The sequence below is a fragment of the Neolamprologus brichardi genome, chromosome 15, assembly GCF_056152115.1.
Source record: "Neolamprologus brichardi isolate AB-2024 chromosome 15, ASM5615211v1, whole genome shotgun sequence".
Classification (NCBI taxonomy): Eukaryota; Metazoa; Chordata; class Actinopteri; order Cichliformes; family Cichlidae; genus Neolamprologus; species Neolamprologus brichardi.
Window position 1 is genome coordinate 14,791,590 of NC_142118.1, and position 13,773 is coordinate 14,805,362.

Sequence of the window (13,773 nt, forward strand, 5' to 3'; positions counted from 1 at the left end):
GTAGCATCAGTGAGTGGGACACCGATTTAAAAGGGCCTATGCACATCAGGTTTTGGGAAACACTCCTCATCCGGACAGAGTCAGTGACCCCAACTGTCCATGTGTGTGGTGAGCAGTGTTGGTCAAGTTACTTGAAAAAAGTAATCAGTGACTAATTACTGATTACTTCCCCCAAAAGGTAATCCTGTTACTTTACTGATTACTTATTTTCAAAAGTAATTAATTACTTAGTTACTTAGTTACTTTTTAAAAACACAATTTACAACCTGAATAGGTGATAAAGAAATAGATCTTTCAGCCCAATTCTACTTTTTCTGCATAATCCATCATACAAAATGTAATCAAATGGAAAAGTCTCTTTTTAAAACTTGTTTTATTAGTTTTAGTCTTTTAACTTTATGCATCAAGCAAAAATGTAATTATATGCAACATTCTCTGACTGGAAGAAATTTGTTTAATATTTAAACCTATTTTCTGCACATTCCAGCACATAAAATAAAATATATATTTTTTGTTTACACTCACTCTTTCAAATAGATGCAAGTAAAACACAGCAGAAAGTAAATAAAATCAAAGACTCAGCGGTCCTGTTGCTCTATTTTCACCTGTATAGCAGGAGCGGGCTAGGCGGAGGTTTACCCTGGTGCAGGTGTGCCGCGGCAGTCAGTTGAAGAATCCGCGAGTTTCTCTGTGAATTTCTCATTACGTCGTAGCGCACTCGGTGCTTGCTTGGAAGTTAAGGTTTCGCCATAAAAAATAAGTTTTCTTCCCACGCACAACGGACACTAATGTTTTTGTCACTTCTTATGGAATCAAACTCAAAGTAAGGTCAGTACTTCCACGCTTTAAACGCTGCACGCTCATACTCTCTCCCGCACTCGATATATTATCCATTGTTGATCTGCACACAGCTGTTGTCACTAACGTTGCACTCACTTACGTCACTGTCATGAGACATTCTCCCAAATCACGGTTTTAGTAACGAGGTAACGCAGCGTTCCTACGGGAAAGTAACGGTAATCTAATTACCGTTTTTGCAATAGTAATCCCTTACTTTACTCGTTACTTGAAAAAAGTAATCGGACAAGTAACGTGTTACTGCCCATCTCTGGTGGTGAGTTCATTAATCCAGCATCTCTCCCGTTTTATACACTCTCCCATCTAAGACAGATATTTTTGGACTTTTATAACTGAGATTTCCTTTCTCTTTGAGTGTGCTATATGCGTGTGGGTCTAATTAGACACCGGTTAAAGATGAAGTTTAAAACTAGCTGTTCATGCTTGAATTTGTTGTGTATAGTCAGTAAAAATTGGCCAAGGTATAGGTTATAATTATGTACTATTGCCTCTAGTGGTGCTTTTTTTTCTTAATCTTAATGAAATAGTAAAGTGAGTTAACCCAGATGCCCTGTTTCAAAATTGGTTGCCTGTCAAGCCCATATGGTCTGGCACTGAGCCTGTAAAAGCCCAGTGTTACAGCAGAGATAAATATATTTAATTATATGCCTCATATAAACAAATACATTTGGTCATTGACAGTGCTGTAAAACAGTCATTTTTTTCTATAATATAATAACATATATATAATGTAATAACAGTATATAATAATAGTTTGTCATTTGGGTCATTCAGTCCATTAACTGCATGGAGATTTTTGACCCATATGATTATGTTTTTATGTGTGCAGGGAGCCAAAAGGAAGTCAGCTATTTTGGAAGCTAGTGGGTCTGTGAGATGTAGACTCAAATGGCTCAGCTGGGAGCAGGACCGTCATGCACCTGCTCTATGGGTCCATATATGCAAATAAGGCTAACTTTTTCATGTGGTCAATGAGCTCCTTCAATAGAAACCTTTAAAGTTCTCATCAATGCTTTTATAAGTCTAATGCTTGCTTAGCTCTGTACGATCATATGATACTCCACATATTTCTGATTATAGAAGACAACCTGTTGATCGCGCCAGGTCTGTAAAAGAGCCATTAGGGCTCAGAAAGTGTTTAAATTATCTTACTGAAAACAGGATAAACCCCAGGAAGTTGGGATCGATTTAGTGTTTGAGTCAGAAACTCACTTCCAAAGTTGTCAGTGTTTCTTTCAGTAGTGCTGGTTTTGAAATGTCAGTCAAGCGCTGCTGAGATAGAACAGAGAGACAGGGTTTAAGCTTGTTTACAAAAATAGTGTCCAAAAGAATACTCTTCAAAAATTGAAATGTATGCACAGCTGTTGTGTGGTTGCAGGATTGTTGTAGTTTATACAGCCTTTATAGTGAAAGTGAGGAGGATTCAAATTGTGTTTCAATCAAGGTTTCGACATGACTTGCTCCTGCAGTCCTGCAACTGTCCCAGCAGTGGAGCACAGTGGAGCTGGAGAGCAGCATCTATCAACTATAAAACCATATGTGAAAATTACTGGGCGTGGTAAAGTTTTGAAAGGCGGTAAAAAGCCATAGTGTCCAAACCTTGAGAAAATGACAGAGGGAGTGGAAGTTACAGGAAGGTGATGGGGACGGTTCTCCCTGCAGATCGATTGTCTTGTGACACACAGAGGCTGCCCTCCACCTCTCTCATCACAAGTAAATAATAGAACAAAGCAATGAACAAAGACAGCCAGGAGAGGCTGAGTCTCTGAGAGCCGTTACTCAAAGAGCATCGCCATTTATCAGTGTCACAATAGACATTTCATGCTAGCCAAACACACAGAAAACACACAGTGTACACATATCAATTATGACTGCAGGCAAACAGGCAAGGGCATAGAAATAGATTTACTCTGGCTTTAAGCAACTTTCAGCAAGAAACACACAAGGATCTTCATCCAGCACACGATGACATGCTACGAGCGCAGTTCAAAAAAACGTGCCAATTCAACGTGAAAAGGAAAGTAGGAAGAAAATGCAAATGAGGTGCTGATTATGCAATCCCGGAGGTTTTTTAAAAAAAAGTTTAACTACTGAATAAAACTTTTAAAATGTGATTTCTATGCAGATTTTCTAATCATTGCTTTAGAAAGGATTTTTATTATTCTAAGTGATGAAACTGGAAAATAATGACACCTACTGTGTGTAGCTTAGCGTAACTCACTTATACTGTCAGCACTGAATAATCAAATTTACACTGTTCCCACTGCACAAACCAGAGCAAACAAGATAAAGAGTTTCATAGACCCTTCTGAGTCACAGACCTGCATACACAAGTGTTAAGTAAACGCACATCTGACATCACAGCATTAAATAAAAACCCAAGGCCTTACTGCATGGCACTTACCCACCCAAGCATGGCAAGGTAATACATTAATGATATATTATTTCCATATGCTTAATATTTATCCCTCCGAGCATTCACTTTCCAATGCAAATCTCATTGGGTGTGACCTCTTATATACTATACAGAGCCTGATAACGGGAGTCTTTTCTCAATATAAGTGACAGCTCAATTCTGTGTGACACACTCCCGTCTCGGTGTCTTTATGCATCTACCTCCCCAGGCGAACGGCTGACAGTTTCGAAGCAGCTACAAAAAAAGTGCAGCAACCCACACTGCCACACCAGTACAGCAGCCACTCCTTCCTCTTTGCCTGACACCCAAAACACAGAGTAAGATTGAGAGACAGTGCTCTGATATGTGAGGCGAGGAATATACTGACATTGTGTGCAAGGAGTGGAAAAAACAGAAAAGATTTTCAATATGGGTCACCGTTTGTCTTCAGGATAGCCTTTTTGCTTCTATAACTGTGGGCGGTGGATACTAGACGTTTGTCAGTTCAAGCCTCTGGCTCACAGGCTTCCACATCCTTTACCCCTGTAACTGTTAGTCAAAAGTTCACCGATGATTACATTTGACACGGGAGGCTGTAAACAGTGTGGGGGCACCTTGGGTCAACAGAATTTGCACCTCGGGGTGTCCATGCTTCTTTAAAGTTTTGCTGATTCTTTTTTTAACCAAATCAGACTAAGGGACTGACTCGCTAAATAATAAAAACTTCACCCAAGTTCAACCTGAGGAAAAGTGTAATCAGTCAGCGAGATCCTGTGTGGATGCAAAATGGAAATGAAATGGAAGCAGTATCCTCAGTCTTTGGGTGTTTGTTTTGACTTCCTTGCTGACATTCCAATTACCAAAAAGAAGAAATTGAAGTTTGATTTATTTTTGTAATGGTGTCCTGTTAATGGTATTCTCCACGGGGCATTAATTTTCGGTTCCAGTTTCTAAACCGTCATTTGATTGGTGCAATATTTGTGTGGGCCGATTGTAATATCGTCTCAATTTCAACTTCCTACATCTATCTTTCCACTAAGTACTTTGTGACATAATCTAGATAACAGTTAAACGCGCGTACTGCTGTCATTATAGGAATGCATCTTACTGTGAGTTGACAGGCTGGTCATTTACCATCACAACAACGGGGTTCATAAATGTGAGGTGATTTACCCGGAAACCCCAACATTTAACAACGTGGCACTAACAAAGGAATGGGGGGAGGAATTTAAATCGTGATGTGTACACAGGTGTACACACAGTCAGAAGGATACTACTTACTTTCAATATGTCTGTGAAGGTTCTCAGTCATCCAGGTCATCGTAGTCAAAGGAGTTTGCAAAGAAAAGTGTCTGGACTTCTTTAAGTTGCTTGGACAACTTAAAGAAGTCCAGATGCTTTTCTTTGCAAGCTCCTTTGACTACTTACTTTCAAGATGACTGAATCTTTTTGCTTTTATTTTCATTTTTGTGTCCAAAAAAAGCTTCAACAAATCCCCCAAAAAAGAAAAGAGCACAATAGCTCTGGTATCAAGTTTATACTTGTGCGGTTTCACTTCAACAGGTACACACCGATACCCTATTACTGAATATATTGTTGACAGCATTGGACTCACACTGTGACTGAGCCACAAATGAAATGGTTTGCACTTATATATAAAGCATATCTCTTAGTAAATACATACAGTATCTGGGAAATGCTTTTTCTGCAGACTGTTATCATAAAGTAGTGCACAATGCCAATTTTCCTTAAGCCATTTTGCCTGTTATGACAATGTATTTTTTGCTGTGTGCATGTTATGTAACACCATGCATTTGTGAGAAATGACACCCTAACCGTGTACCTTATCTTAAGCTTGGCCATTATCTAAGTGTCCATTATTTTTTGGCGCAGACGATCATCAGGTCTGCAGAACTCCTCAGATAAAAAAGAACTTCTGTGCATCAGAAAACAAACCCTATCCTCCTCAGCACGTCCAGCTACCAGTGACTTTGATTGACCAACAAGGGAGAACAGAGGTTCAATGGCACTTTCTGTTAAAGACTAATAAGGTCTTGCGGTTCAGGCGGGCAATGTAGAGAATGTCCACTCTTCAAAACTAAATGGGTTTATTGGCAGGTAGCTGTCATTCAGCAGCAGGGAGAGCGTTTTAGACAGACTGCTGAAGGGACACTAGAGTGTCACAGTCATTCACAATCTGATTTCTGGGTCCCAGTTCAGGAAAGCGTCCAATTGGGAATCACTTATGAAGTGCCTGGTGATAACAAGCTAGGCCAAGGCTTCTATCAGGAGCAGACAGATTTGCACTTGAAGCCACCGTCCAAATGAAAACCCTATTCTGCTCAGAGGAAAGACTGAATCCAAGCCACTATTAGTATAGATTGCTGGCTTGTGGTATTCCATACACTCACGGGTGAAATAAAGCAAAAGGAGAAAGAGACCTAATCATTGGGTGTAGGTTCATATCACATTTTAACAGAGCGATTCCAAGTCAAAGTTTTCATGATTGCCTCTTTTGGGACCTTCAATCAAAACTTGCCTTCAACTAATGGAGTCTAGTCAGCTGGAGATGGCTCTGTTGGTGTGTGTAACTGTTGGCAATTTTGGCTTTAAGTTTGTTCACTTCAGTTTTTGATGTGTGCTTTGTCATGAAGTGTGAAAGAGGAGACTTAAATGTATCTTCAAACGTTTAAATATGTTGCTATGTGTCATTTTCACTCTTGAACTCTTGGCAATATTGTGAGAATCAAAATACAGGCGTGGTTTAAAGTAATTGCATGACTGGAAATAATCTCTTTTAGGTGAGAAGTTGTCTCCTTCTAGAGCTTGCCAGATGCAGACACATGACACCAGAGAACTCTCTGGACAATTACCTGCTTTGTTCTCACATATTCAGACTTTGCACTAGAGAGCTGGCAGGGCAGGCTGTTTAATATTCAAACCAACTGATTTGTTCTCTTACACACAGCTCTTCTGTGTAGATCTAAAAAATGTTATGGCTATACAACTGAATGCAAAGGAAAAACCCACTGTGTGAGCCCTGAGTGAGATTACTTAAACACACACACAAACAGAACAGATTGGCGGGTAGTTGCTGGAGGTTGCTGGCCGATGCTAGCAAACAGACTGCCCTACCAAAAAGCTCCTTTGATTGCTTTGGTTCCTGGCAGATTGTTGCAATCGTCCATAGTTTGCACCACAAATGTTAACTTATCTGCAAACACTTGAGATTTACTCTCCAAGCTGCAGTGCAATGCAACCTAAAAAACATTCACCTCCAGTGCAAAAAAAAAAAGTAAAAGAAAGTTGTGCCTTACCACTGCAACCAACACATTTCAAAAGGTACAACTTTTAATTTGATTACGAACAGACTACTGCTTGAACCCTCAGGCCAGCAGAGATCCCGAAAGGGTGACAAACTTTAAACTACAGCAATGGCGATGTGAAAAGTTTGCAATGACAAAAGAAGAAAAAAGATGTCTTGATGCATTCTCAATCATCCAGGGAAGTAAATCTCCAAAAAGCTGATTCTGTTCAGTCTCAGACTGAAGAAGTCACTTGGATGAGTGACGAAACGTTTCTCCCACAAAACGCTACGTCCAGATGAACAGAATCAACTTTTTGGAGAAGAAAAAAGATGTTGAGGGGGAAAACACAGTGGAGAGCAGAGTAGTTTATAACCACTAAGTATAGTGCTTCAAAACTAAATGCTTCTACTCTAGCCTTCCTTGTGGGGGAGAGGAATTTGAAAAAATATTTCCCACAAGCACCATATTATTTATTTTGTTTACTTTGATGTTTAATGTTGGTTAAGTTAGCTAGCAGAGCAGCTGATCAGGTTTTTGTAAGTGTTTATGATGCAATAGTGATGTACGCTGGTTGAAGAGGTCCCCAGTGTATTTTTGCCAAAATACACTCAATAATGATGGTTTGTGAGTCTTTGCAGACAAATCTGCATTTTCCATGCAAACTACAGATGACCAGAGCAATTGCAATGAGGGTTTTGATGCCTCTGGAAATCCCTGACCAACACACACTTTTCCTTGGCAACCAGGAAATCACCTACCTGTCTCTTGGCCTGTTTGGCTTGGGCTTTAGCGATTGATTTCATATCAACTGCCAGCAACCAGTCTGGGAATACACATTTTCCCCTTGCAACCAGTTGTTGACAGATGGTTGTAAACCCATCTATGCCTCTGCCTCTCTATGCCTGTGTGACTGAGGCCTCAGTGCACTTTCCAATTTATCATAAAGCATTTTAGATGGAGCATAATTGGTTAATTTTCACTAATCAGTCTGCCTCCTGCTGCTCTTTTTCCAAAGTAAATTAATTTGCAAATAGAGATAGAACTAACAGATGCTATTTGCTATTCATTTCTATGTAATAAGAGTCCTTTTCATTAGTTTACCAAGCCAGACAGTCTTAAATATCACAGGAAGGACTGTTAAAGAAGAAACACACACTAGAAAAACACAAAGTCTATGAGTGTTCATAGCCCTGAACAGGTGCCCCAGTCCTATTTGTAGGAGGTATGATTTTCATATAATGCTGAGTGCTATTTTACCCTATTGTAAAATATAATGTAACCCATTTAGATTTAATACACAAATCTAATTAAAATAGCTATGAATGCATTCAGACTTTTAAAAATATGTAATGACCAGCAACAGCTCGAGTATAGCAGTCAAAGTAATCTTTACCTGCAGATCTATCATAGCCGTGCCATTTCACATATAAACTCCATTCAATCACAGCTGTCATTAAAGCTGTGTTTGATGGCCGCCTGCCTGCCTGCCTGACCTGAATTTGCCATTTGGCGCTCCCTTCTGAGCCCTATGAGAAACAAGACAAAGAATTGAGAATAAACCGGCAGGCGGGAGACAGAGAGTAAGGGATAGATGTAACTGAATTGTTGATTTGTGCACATCACAAGGAAGAGTTTGGATGGATACAGAGATGTAAAGGGAGAGAGTTGGTGGATGCAAAGAGACATCCCAGACTGGGAAACTCTTGCATCACAGCTTGAAGTCCATCAGAGCAAAAGAAATAAGGCAGTCTTGAAATGAACTCGAGGGAGACAGAAAGGGGGAAGAGTCAAAGGATCAAGATGAGTTGGAAGATGAGATGAGATCATGGGGATGAGCATCACTCGAATGTGTAACTAAGAAAAGTTGTATTTGGCCTTTTAAAAAAGTTGTTAAGTCAGCTCTTACTAAGCTAAGGAAAGTCTCCTATTCAAGAGAGTAGGGCTGTGCGATATGACCAAAATCTCATATCCCGATATAAGAATTCTATCGTCCCGATAACGATATAAATCACAAAAATGTAACATTTTCTGTAAATTCTGTGAATCTCGGGCAGCTCAACTTGCGGGAAGTGTTTCCAGCTGCGCGTCATGTAGCCGGAGTTGAGTATTTTAACAGATGCATGAAACTATACATTTTTAGACATAAGTTGTAACGGCCACAGTTTTCTTTGTGAGTATTTACAAAGCACGGCGTGCTGCGGGAAAAGCCTGTTCTAATGTTTGAGTCTAAGGTTTATTTTTTAGCACCTGGTGGCTCTTGTTTTGCTTCTCATCCATAAATAATCTGCTCTTTCACGTGATTCAGTTTATTTTGAAAAGTCTCAACAGGATCTTGAGCTTTATTGTGAAAGGTTTATGTGGAACATAAACAAGCGGACACGCAATGGTGTTACAGTCGTTGTTGGTAACCGCAACGCATAAAAACAGGCGCTTGTCCGTCCGTAGTGTGGTTATATAAAATATAAGAGAAAGAGAGAACTTTAAGAAATGAATATAGCCACTACAGTGACCATCAAAACGATGAAAAAATATTGCCGTAAACAGTTTATTTTGCGACACCACGAAACAAACGATAGCGTAAAATGAAACGATAGACGTTTTTATATCGTTCTCCAATATATATCGTTATATCGAACAGCCCTACAAGAGAGTTATTTAACTTCTCGTATAAGGACTCACAATGTGAGTTCAGGCCATACAGAAATAGCAACAACCATTTTTTAACCAAAAAAATATATATATCCAAGCATCACTGAAGTCTTGTCACTACTGAACACCACTTATCCTGACTTAACACCATGTGGAGCCTTGTCAAGCACCTCTAGTCCGCGTCTGAGTGTCTCTGGGGCTGTGATTGGAGTGTCAGGCCGAAGCACAGCACAGCACTCCATAAAGTAGCTATCTGGTGCTCCATTTGGGAACACTTAAGACTCTCCCTCTCCTAATTACGTGGCTCTAATTAGCTTGCGGGTAGAATCCAGTAAATGCCTAATTGTCTATTGACATTATGCAATGAGCTGCAACAAAACCCTCTATCTCTGTTACCGTATCGCCTGAACAGCGAGAAATATAGGCTGCTGAAAATGTCAGTCTTTGGGGTTTGAAGTGCATTTGCACAAGACGGCACAAAAAGGAAAGAGAATCCCAATATTCATATTCAATATTCCAATCATGACTTTTCAAAGTCAGTGGAGATATGAAAGACTCAAGTCTGTCAGAGTTAGGCTGAAATATGTCTCCATTTTTTTTTCTGGCTCTGCCTTCCAGTGTGTATTTATTCTTTTTATCAAATCTAAATTAAATGAGCTTTATTGGTGGAAAATACTCATGAGCAACAAAAATAACAATTTAACACAATGAGCAATGCTCAGCTGGCAAATAAAAAAGAGAGGGCATAAATTGATTAATGGTAACACTCACTCATGCTATTGCGGGAGATCCCACGGGCATTTTCAGGATTCTCCAAAAACTCACATGCCTGTATAGAAAGTGTGAAAGAAGGGATGCTATATAGATGTAACCATTTGAAGATTCAGCCTTTTCTGCTTTGGGAATAAGCACATATTCAGTACCTTGTGTGTATCTGAAAGCACTTATGCCTAAACCTTTTCAAGTAGAAGAATTAACACTCCACAACAGCAGTAATTGATGCATGTTATTTATGCATTTAATCCAGTCTCTCTGGTGTGCAGGTGGAACATTTGAAGCATCAGCAGGAACACGGTGAATGGTCAGCTTTCAAGGTAACATTCACCAGATGTAGTCATTTCAGTCCTCTTTTGATGTTGCGAGCAAAGTGAGGATGTAGAAAATGGATCAGGGTATTTTGATGTGCCACTTGAAGCATTTAATGTCTTTATGAAAATAACGACTGGCGCATTTTAGAGCCTTTCTCCTCTTGTCATATTTTGTTTGTGTATCGGACAGAAAATTGCTCCTATTTCAAAGCTTACTCACATTCGTGGAGGAAGTACAGTGGGGCAAAAAAGTATTTAGTCAGCCACCGATTGTGCAAGTTCCCCCACTTAAAATGATGACAGAGGTCAGTAATTTGCACCAGAGGTACACTTCAACTGTGAGAGACAGAATGTGAAAAAAAAATCCATGAATTCACATGGTAGGATTTGTAAAGAATTTATTCGTAAATCAGGGTGGAAAATAAGTATTTGGTCACCTCAAACAAGGAAAATCCCTGGCTCTCACAGACCTGTAACGTCTTCTGTAGGAAGCTTTTCTGTCCCCCACTTGTTACCTGTATGAATGGCACCTGTTTGACCTCATCATCTGTATAAAAGACACCTGTCCACAGCCTCAACCAGTCAGACTCCAAACTCCGCCATGGCCAAGACCAAAGAGCTTTCGAAGGACACCAGGAAAAGAATTGTAGACCTGCACCAGACTGGGAAGAGTGAATCTACAATAGGCAAGCAGCTTGGTGTGAAAAAATCAACTGTGGGAGCAATCATCAGAAAATGGAAGACATACAAGACCGCTGATAATCTCCCTCGATCTGGGGCTCCACGCAAGATCTCATCCCGTGGGGTCAAAATGATCATGAGAACGGTGAGCAAAGATCCCAGAACCACACGGGGGGACCTGGTGAATGACCTGCAGAGAGCTGGGACCAAAGTAACAAAGGTCACCATCAGTAACACACTACAACGGCAGGGAATCAAATCCCGCAGTGCCAGACGTGTTCCGCTGCTGAAGCCAGTGCATGTCCAGGCCCGTCTGAAGTTTGCCAGAGAGCACATGGATGATACAGCAGAGGATTGGGAGAATGTCATGTGGTCAGATGAAACCAAAGTAGAACTTTTTGGTATAAACTCAACTCGTCGTGTTTGGAGGAAGAAGAATACTGAGTTGCATCCCAAGAACACCATACCTACTGTGAAGCATGGGGGTGGAAACATCATGCTATGGGGCTGTTTTTCTGCCAAGGGGACAGGACGACTGATCCGTGTTAAGGACAGAATGAATGGGGCCAAGTATCGTGAGATTTTGAGCCAAAACCTCCTTCCATCAGTGAGAACTTTGAAGATGAAACGAGGCTGGGTCTTCCAACATGACAATGATCCAAAACACACCGCCCGGGCAACAAAGGAGTGGCTCCGTAAGAAGCATTTGAAAGTCCTGGAGTGGCCTAGCCAGTCTCCAGACCTCAACCCCATAGAAAATCTGTGGCGGGAGTTGAAAGTCCGTGTTGCTCGGCGACAGCCCCAAAACATCACTGCTCTTGAGAAGATCTGCATGGAGGAATGGGCCAAAATACCAGCTACTGTGTGTGCAAACCTGGTAAAGACCTATAGTAAATGTTTGACCTCTGTTATTGCCAACAAAGGTTATGTTACAAAGTATTGAGTTGTATTTTTGTTATTGACCAAATACTTATTTTCCACCCTGATTTACGAATAAATTCTTTACAAATCCTACCATGTGAATTCATGGATTTTTTTTTCACATTCTGTCTCTCACAGTTGAAGTGTACCTCTGGTGCAAATTACTGACCTCTGTCATCATTTTAAGTGGGGGAACTTGCACAATCGGTGGCTGACTAAATACTTTTTTGCCCCACTGTACATCCTGTTCAGACAGACTCTGATGAGATCCAATTATCAGAGTAATAAACACAGAATGTAAAAGAAATTGCACCTTATCAAATAAAATTCTAATCTTGGGTTTTTCTGGCAAAATGAATCTTGTGTATAGCCTGTATTAAATGACTGACATATGAATATTACTCATATTTGTTGCTAGCTATTTTCTATAAAGACTAAAGAAAGACAGAAATCTTACTCTGCAATGAGAAAACGTATGTTTTCTTGGGCTACAAGCCTCTGATGATGATGAAATGTAACTGAAATATTTAAGCACATCGGCTGCCATGCTAACTAGCCGGTCATTACTAGTGAATTCAGACACTGGGGGAATAAATGGTTTATATTCCTGTTGCTGTTGTTGTCTCTCCTTTTCTATCATGTTAACAGAGGAGCTCTGAATCTAATTCAGTGAGTAACACAGAGGACTTGTTTCGGGTCATAACGTGTCGAGTGTTAGCTGACAGGCGCTACCGTTGGCTCATAATATTCTTCTCACACATTACATTCTGTCAGACGAGCTGCAGGTTGTTAACAACACTCATGACATGCGTGGCATCTGTCTTCTGGGAAACACGAAAGAAAGTCAAGACCCCAACAGCCTCTGCTGTATATATTGCATCTTGCAAAAGTTGGCAAGCTAACACGTTGAAATAAAAAGCTAAAAGTGATTGGACTTGTGGAAACACAGATTATACTTGAACTGTGCTTTCATGCTTGTTTACACCCACAATATTATTAACATTCTTGCTATAGTTTCCTAGATACAGTGGTTCTGACCCTCTCTGGCCACCTTGTACATTTTAGCCATTCACCATGATTGTTGGACTTCAGATTTTTATCTCTCTAGCAATTTCCTTATAATGTACAAAGCAGCTCCATATAGCCATCCAGACTCTTCCATTAGCCTATCAGATCTGTACATTGACAATAACCATAGCTGTCTGTCATTCAGGTGATACAACAAAATGCATGCTGGGATGATGTTCACAATCTGACATCATGGTGTGTGAACAATAACTTGGTCTTAAGCACGACAAAGACCAAAGAAACAATTTCAGAGTTCAGGAGTAAAAAGAAAACCATAGAGACACGCATACCTCTATACATCAATAGCACATCAAAAGCAATTTTCCTGCACCCCAGCAAACACAGGTAAGGTTCAAATAAGGATTCCTTATTTCTTAAGGAGGATAAGCAGAGCAAACCTCGCCCCAAAAGCTGCTTTTCAACTTCTACAGATGCACAACAGAAAGCATTTTCACAAACTGCATGACAGCCTGGTACAGTAGTTGCACCAAAGCTGTCAAAGGCCCTCTAGCTTGTTGTGAAAATGGCTTAAAACATCATTGGCACAGAGCTACTGTCTTTGGAATATCTATACATCGGCAACTGCGTGAGGAACCCCAACCAAATTATGCAAGACTCTACAAACCCTGGACACCATTTGGTTAAACTCCTCCCATCAGGCAGGTACCTCAGAGCTATCCTTACACATCCAAAGCCTGTGACACTGCTTCAGTCTGTGAATAACCTATGTACAATCTTAATTTCACAATGCATTTCATAACTTGTGCAATAATTTCATATACTGCTGATGAACTTGCACTCTTGT